Below are 7488 nucleotides of genomic sequence, written 5' to 3'. Positions count from 1 at the left end.
ACCCTATCATAGAGTGTACTTACAATGACCAATCAAAGAAAAAGATTCGTGAAGGGAAGAGGTTGCCGAGACTCTAAAAAAATTGTGCATCTTTTTCCTTTCGCTTTACCATGCAATCAAATGCAAAAAATAGCCATAATTTATATATCATTGTAAAGATACATTACTGAAGTTTTGCATGGTTGAAACCAGATTATTATATCTTTATTATTATTATTATTTTTTTTTTTTTGCCAAAAACTTTTCTACATCAATCTCTTTGTTTTCCTTTTTTAAACATTCTACAATACAGTACAACTATTCAGCTTCAAAATAACACCACAACCAGCATCGTATCCTAAAAAGTGTATTTACACTGACTGATCGAAGAAAAAGATCGCGAAGCAAATATGCAGCCGAGACTCAAAAAAAATTGTGGATCTTTTTCCTTTCGCTTTACGCAATAAAATGCTGAAATTACCATAATCTATGTATCATTGTAAAAGTAATTTATTGTAGTTTTGCATGGTTTATACCAGGTTTATGTATCTTTATAAGTTTTTTTTTTGTCCAAATACAGTATTTTTGTACAGCAAGGTATAAAATTTTTGGTTTTCGCTTAACTTCAGCATGTCATTTTGACTTTATTTTCTTTGTTTTCCTTTTTTGAACATACTACGATAAAGTACAACTATTCAGCTCTAAAATGACACCAAAATCCACATTCTATCATGAAAAGTGTACTTACACAGAGCGATCAAACAATAATATTGCGGCACGAAGATGTAGGCCAGCGCAAGAGCGGCTGACTCTAGCACAGACATAATCTGTCTGGCCCAGAAACCTGATAGGGCTAATTGCAATGAGAAAAAGGGTAATATTATGGACACAGTCCCGGGGTCACCTTCATCCTGGGGGAAGGCATGGGAGAGATGAGCACTGAGGCAGACATGGAAGGTGCAGAGGGAAAGAAATTCTGAAGAATAACACCAATGTTACCATGAAGACCAAGGGAATGAAGACAATGTTAAATATAATAGCGCCATGTAGTATCATATGCCTTTCCAAATCAATAAATACAGCAATGACAGACCGACGAAGGGGAAAGGCAGAACGGATAATATACTCCTCTAAAGTGCTATGAGATTTCCAATACCCAAACTGTAAGGGGGAAAGAAGACAATGGGATTCAAGGTGCCACATAAGTCAGCGACTGATCATACATTCAAGCAGTTTACATAAACAACTGGTCAGAGCAATAGGATGGTAGTCTTGAGGAAGGTGACCGGTTTTACCAGGCTTAAGAAATGGGTGACTGACTGCCACATACCAAGCAGAAGGAAAGAAACCCTCAGACCAAGTCTTGCTGAAAAGGGCCAAGAGGAAAAAATAGGGCATCGGAAGAGAATCTTTCAACATACTATAATGAAAACTATCAAGACACTCGTGGGAATCTTTACACAACTGAAGAATGGACGACAACTCACAAGAAGAAAAAGGAGCATTTATAGCCCCCTCAGCAGACAAGTAAGAGCAACTGGGATAGATTCAAAAAGAGATTTAATACGATGATCATCTGGAGAAAGGAGGGACCCAGTGCTTACAAGACTAAAATAACTACCTAATGCTTCAGCAACCAAGGAAGCATCAGCTACAGAATGACTATATGAAGAAAGAACAGGAGCCTGAAGCAAGATATGCTTACCAGAGATTCTACAGATATGAGACCAAAGGGCTACAAAGGAAGTGTCTGCCGAAATGCTAGATACAAAGGACATCCAACCATGGCGTTTGGCCTGACGAACAGTACAGAGGAAGGCAGCAGGAGCACACTGAAATATTAAGAAACTACGAGTACGGTCTGGTGTAGATCGTCAACAATGGACGGTTTTCCAGGCAGCACATTTAACACGGAGGGCACGCTTGCATTCAGGAGCCCTCCACATCACAATTTTGGCTGTAGGAGGTCTGGTACTTCTAGGGACAGCACTGAGGGCAGCTTCTAAAACCAGGGCCAAGAAAAACAAAAGCAATTTGTGGGCAGAAGAAATGGAGGAAGGAGATAAAGAGAAGACCATAAGAGAAGAAAATAAGCTCCAGTCACCAGCATGGAACTGCCAATGGGAAGGACGAGGAACCAGACTAAAAGAAGTTAGGGAAGGCTTAATAGGAAAGTGATCACCGAAAAGAAAGTTATCAAGAAAAGACCAGCAGAATTCATGGGGAAATAGAAGAAAAACAGAGAAACAGATCTATGCAAGAAAAGAACGAGTACGAAAGTCAAAGTGGGTGAGAGAGCCAGTATTGAGCAGAAAGAGATCGGAAGTAGAAAGAAACTGTTCAAAGAGGCGACTTTTGGGAGTGACAAGTGAGTCCCCCTAAAGAGTATGATGGCAATTGAAGTCTCCAAGGAGAATCGGAGAAGAAAGAGAATGAAGTAAGGAGGAAATAAAGAGGAAACATGAGGGATGGAGGAAGAAACAGAAAGGGGTTCAAAAGGAACAGTGTTGCAGATAAGACGAACAGCAGAAGAAGAAGGAGGAGAACCGAGAAAAGTAAAACCTGGAATAGGAACAGGGGAAGCAAGGAGAAAAGTTTCCTGGAGAGATACAAGAAGAGGATCATGAACAGATATAAGGTATCATATGGAAGGCCCATGGGATGCAAACCACGTACTGTATATTCCACTGTAGAAGGGCCATGAGGAAAAACAAGAATTAGGACCAGGACAAAGGTGGCAGGCGCACATGACGCTCAGGGCGTGACTACTTGGGAGGAATAGGGAGATCAAGGACTGAAGGAACAGAAGAAGAGTAAGAAGAAACAGAAGTCACAAAGGGGGAGGGACGGACAGAGTAGGGGGGAGGGGTAGGTTCAGGTATGGAAGAAAGAACGAATGTAGGGGGAAGGGTGGAGGGAGGTGGACGTGCATCCACAGATGCAAGGGAGGATATGGAGGAAGTATGGCGAAGGTAGGAGATGATATCATGAATAGTCTCTGTGTCTGCGAGAGAAGCGATAGGATGGGTGGAGGCCAAAGAGATGATCTGAGGGTGCTGACAGGTGGACATCACAGAAGACAGGGTAAGGGGCGGAGAAGTCGAGCACAAAGGACATATGGAAGGCTAGACAAGAGATGTTGAGGGGGCAGAGACCAGGAATGAGAGAAGAGGAGGAAGTGCAAACATGTGGACGCTTGCCTACAGGAAGAGACGGGGATGAAGGAGAGGACCAAGAGCATACAGAGGTAGCAACAGGTGGGAGGAGAGAGGAGGAACAAAAAATGGATGGAGAAGGATCGGGAAAAGAAACAAGTGCAGAGAATCAATTAGAAGATATGGACAGAGGCTGAGGCACAAGGGAGGGCGGAGGATGCAGACCAGGAAGGCCGAGAGGAAGGGAAAGGTGAAGGACAGAAGAGTCTTGGAGAGAAAAAGTGGTGGAGAGAGGGAGAGAGGAAGAAGATGAAGCAGAGGGGATGGCAGGAGAGGAAGAGGACAGAACTCCAGAGGACTGAGAAACAACAGACACCTGAGCGATGGGGCGAAAGATTCTTAGACACTTAGAATAAGAGTCAGAAATGGAAAAACCACGAAGACGAACCTTGCGACTAGCGTCACATAAGAAAAGTCCCAGCTGAGCTCACAGTTTAGCAACCTTGGACTTAAAACAAAAGGCTGGGCATCCCCTATACAAAGCGAAGTACAGTTCACAGCAACTGGGAATGCAACAGGTAGTAATAGAGCAGGCATTCCTGGCATGAACAACCTGACCACACAGAGGGCAGGTGAGGGCAGACTTGCAACACTTTGCTGAGTGACCAAAATGCCAACATGACTGACAATGGCACTGAGGAGGAAAATGTTCCTGCACAGGGAGACAGATACCCCTAAAAATAACATGAATGGGGAAAGTGCAACTGGCCAAAGTTACACAGGCTATGTTCGCTGACATTTTGAGATGAACAGTCACAGGGAGCGTGAAGCAGGACACAAATGATAGAATGCTGTTGGAGCTCCAGGATGAGTTGAATATCAGTACTACACTCAGAAAATGGAAGGCCACCAGCCTTGATTTCAGGAGGGACCAATATAGAACCACAGCTAGAAATGAGGCAGACATACTTTTCCACAGGGATAGAAGCCCCCAAAGAATCTGTTAGATTCGCCAAAAAAGAAGCTTGACACTCAGTTTGAACAGTGACCAGTCAAGAGTCATGAAACTGGGCGTGGAAGGAGTCATCCTGGCCTACATGAGAAAGCAAGTGATGGTGAAGATTTATGTCATTGCCTACAAGAAGGGCGGAGGCGGGGACATTAAAAAAAATTTTGTCCAGGCAGGCGGACTGAAAAGGTCAGGTAGGGTAACAACAGTGGGACTGGGATAAGGATAGGAAGACACTGGGATGGGAGAGGATGCAGAGGTATGGGTTACAGTAGAAAAAGTGGCCATATAAGTGTAGTAATACTTCATTCACTCACCCCTCCACCCACCACGGAGTCTAACAAGGGGAGGTAAGATGCCAGAGATAACACCATTGCGACCCCAGAGGTTGTGAGTGAGTAAATGCAGGTAACCACTGGGGGACCCAGACAAGGGTGACTCCAGGACAATAGGAGCCACCAGGCCCCCCAGTGCCCACTTGACCCTAGCCAACAAACGACCAGCCGACTGACCCAGTCAAGCCCGACCAGATCGCCCATCTAGCCAGAATAAGGGACCAAAGACATGTGTTGCTAGCTGCAGGGTGCACCATGCAGCATCGCCCAACTTCCAGGACTCCCATCTCCTAGCATTACGGGATGCCACACACAGCAAACATGTAGGAGAGCAACAGTACCGCCTTAGATGACAAAATGGCAGGGCTAGCAACACCACCAGAAGGCCCCCACTATCTGCCAATGTGATAATCACAGAGAGGAAATAAAGGTGAGAAGAAACAGGAAATAATCATGTAGAGAGCGAGGACAGAAAAAGAGGAAAGGACAATGAGGAAAGAAAGACTGGAGACAAACAGAGCCCCTTTTGGCCACCTCTTACGATATCAAGCAGGGGATACCGGGGAAGTATTCTTACCCCCTTTCCTCAGGGGTCAACAGAGGTCAAATGCATTCAAGTAAAGAGAATATAGCACACTACAAAACAACAACTGCAGTCAGAGAAAAGAATAAGTCTCAAAGTTTGGGAATGACAAATGCATGACCATGCAAACAAAAGCAAGAGCTTGGAAAATTATCTCAGCATGCAAAACCAACAATTCTTGACAAAGAAATCCATAAAGAACCGAGTGGCAATATTTTACATGAATTAGTTTTGACATCACAAGTTTATGAGGAAAGCAAGAGCCAGATATACTCAAAGATGTTTCACTAATTAGTAAATAAATAAGCAACCCAGAGAAGATACAACAACAATGTATAACAATGTTAATGTATAAGCTATTGGCAAAGTATAATGCATACACTGCCTAGGCAATACGTAAAATACTTATGAACTTAAAACTTGTAGACCACTCATCCATGCAAAACCAAACTTAATCTAGCCTAGTGCAATGGTCAATTCACCTATCGACTAATCCTGTACTGCCCCATCACAGGAGTACACAGGAACCAAGAAAAGTTTTTCTTTTTTCTTTTTCTTTTATTTTTAAACAACGTATTTGATCATTAGGCCTTTATCAACTTGCCTGATTTTACCCCCTCCAACAGACTTACACAAGGCATTCTCAGGACAGAAGTTGGGCACCATTACATAACACACAAAGATTCTGAGTTTAGGGGAAAAAAATATCTCCTCAGTCACTAAGCAGTAAGAAATTTGTAAAGCAGCTACAACGAATCCAATACACTTTCATACATATTACTACCAGATTTTTTTTTCATCACTTACACATAAGTACAACAGCATCTACATCAGTATGGTCTGGCTACTGCCACAATTTTTGTCAGATTCAGTTAGATCTCACAGTTTATAAGCCACAACTAATGAATATTGCTAATATATGAAACATGTAAAATTTAATTTACTATACTGTACTTGAACAAAAAATTCAAAATCTATTATATTTTACAAAAGAATATTTAAAACCTATTATATTTTGCAATACACAAACATTTTACAATGGCTTAATTTACTAACTTGGGTATGGTGCAGCTGGTCACATAAAATATCTCATCACTGTGCTGCATTGCAATGAGGTTCCTTTCAACATAGTTACGGGCACAGTTTATGTAGCGAGTCCAGTTGCTTACTGAAGTGTCCTGGCTGTCAATCTCTATGTCTGGCCTCCCACGGATCTGTTACATATGTACCACACAACCAAAAAGAAAGAACATGTAAGAACATTAAACAGGTATATGTCCATCCATCCATCCATCATCCAATCCTATGTTGTCCCATGAGAAGCGTAGGAGCCCAGGGCTTGGCAAGTTCATCTTGACATTTAAGATGAGAGTGACCAGCCTCATTCATCGCTGAGTGGCATTATGTGAGCAATAAACCCGAACCACCCCTTGGACATACATCTGCACAGGCTCAATCCAACTGGAGCACCTTAATTACTCACTAAACCACCAGGTGCCATACTTTGGTTATATGGTTACCACCCAGCATAGTAAATGGTTTCCTGGTATACAGGAAACCATTTGGCTTGTCACCCAGTGTAGAGTCACCCATAGGCAGATACCAATAAAATAGTAAAACAAAAATAATAATCATAACCTTGTTTCCCAGTGTCATGTGGCATAGGGATATCTAATGCAAAGCTCTTTTCATCTTTTTCAGAGAATCAGTCAAAGGAGAAGGTAAGTCCCCTTCCATTTCCTTTATCCTGTGTTACATGAATGTTAAGGCTGTTTGCCTCATAAGCATGGACCAATGCAGTGAAACAAAGCCTCACTTTGCCTCAGTCCCCAGCACTGTATGCCCCTTCTCTGCTGTCTTAGCAGTCTGGGAGCATAGTAGTGTCACCCTGCAGATACCTTACCACAGGACGCTATGTCCTTCTTAGGACACCATTCCACACACAGTACTGAGGCTCCAGGTTCTTGGCAGAATCCTATCATCAGAAAGGATCCGCCACTGACACACAATGTTGGGGGTTGTGTTCACTAAATATACCACTGGCTATAATTTGTGAAACTGGGCCTTGTCCAGGTGTACCATATATTTACACTGTGTCAGTTGACAGGGTGGTATGGAGCCTGATATGTTGCCCAGGCTAACTGGGCGGAGTGCCACAAATGCGGCGTTCATCCAGGAACCATACTTCCACAATTTTCCCAGCATTGCAAGATGCTGTCAGCTGCAAGGGAACATCAGTTTCAATGCACAGAACTTGCCTGCGGGGCACTTGCTTACACACAGTTGATGGGTCTGCTTGGCCAGACAAACTGGGGCTGATCAATAACAACAGCTACTTCATGTCAGCAAGCTTGACAGCAATGTAACAATCCCTTCAAACAGGTGCCTTAGTTGGCTACTGTGATTTTTTTCCGCTTTGTTACAACA

This window comes from Coenobita brevimanus, chromosome 74, assembly GCF_032717465.1.
Source record: "Coenobita brevimanus isolate Jiangsu-jjx chromosome 74, ASM3271746v2, whole genome shotgun sequence".
In the NCBI taxonomy this organism is placed as follows: domain Eukaryota; kingdom Metazoa; phylum Arthropoda; class Malacostraca; order Decapoda; family Coenobitidae; genus Coenobita; species Coenobita brevimanus.
This window is presented reverse-complemented; position numbering follows the sequence as displayed.